The sequence below is a fragment of the Olea europaea genome, unplaced genomic scaffold (assembly GCF_002742605.1).
Source record: "Olea europaea var. sylvestris unplaced genomic scaffold, O_europaea_v1 scaffold1300, whole genome shotgun sequence".
Taxonomy (NCBI): domain Eukaryota; kingdom Viridiplantae; phylum Streptophyta; class Magnoliopsida; order Lamiales; family Oleaceae; genus Olea; species Olea europaea.
In genome coordinates, this window is record NW_019230466.1 from 204144 (window position 1) to 205012 (window position 869).

Sequence of the window (869 nt, forward strand, 5' to 3'; positions counted from 1 at the left end):
CCTATCAAATGACTACAAATGTATTATAGTCTTAAATTTACAGCTCATAAAACGGACCACAACAACTTTGAAAATAGCTATCTGGTCGTGTCCACAAAAAATTAAATAAGGCATTATTTAGTTTTAATTTCTCTTGGAAAGGAGAAAAGAACTCATATGGCATTAATCCGAACTATACGAGGTTGTAATACAACTGCTGTAAGTGTGTATTACTCACTTATCTTGTACACCTTGAAACCATGGTCTTACTCCTCATCACTATCATAAACAATTGCCATCCGACGATGGGTTGCAGCTTTCCTTGGAGGAGAGTCCTCATCCGATTCGATGTCCTTTCTTTTGAGGCTGCCTCCTGACTGCCTTGCCTTTTGCTTGGGCTCCTGGTGAATAATTGTTTTTAGCAAAGAATGAGGACTAACGCTACTCTGTAAAGAAAAAACTGTATTCTCCTTTAATAGTTAAGTATACTATAGTAAAATAATCTTGTCAATGGATATGCTGAGAAGAAAAGCAAAGATCTTCAACATTTTTTGGCTGGGAAGAGAAGTAAAGATCAAGCCACAGCAATCATCAGATGATTAGATACACAACAATTTCTTAACATTTTTGCTTTTTCTGCTATCAGTTGTGCTTTTCTCCAATCAGGAAACCATGCAGTGAAATTCATGTGAACAATGGAACATCAGCATTATGATGGATGTTTAAATCCTGACCCATCCACCCACCCACCTCTTCAGCTGCAACATTGTAAAAGGACTATGGGATGTTAGCCTATAGAGAATCTAGGTTGAACGCTATGCACTGTACACACCGAGAGTGAGTCCAGTAAACAGACTCAATTCCATTTTTAATGGCATACCAGGCTTTGG

At 38.0% G+C, this 869-nt stretch overlaps 1 long non-coding RNA gene across 1 annotated transcript in view; it reads right to left on the reverse strand.

Moving 5' to 3' along the window:
- Window positions 1-707, reverse strand: part of LOC111374840 — a 1425-nt gene extending 718 nt beyond the window's left edge. The window contains exon 1 of the long non-coding RNA XR_002699211.1: window positions 218-707. This is a non-coding gene — a long non-coding RNA (uncharacterized LOC111374840). The remainder of the gene's footprint in view (window positions 1-217) is intronic.
- Between the last annotated feature and the right edge of the window lie 162 nt (window positions 708-869).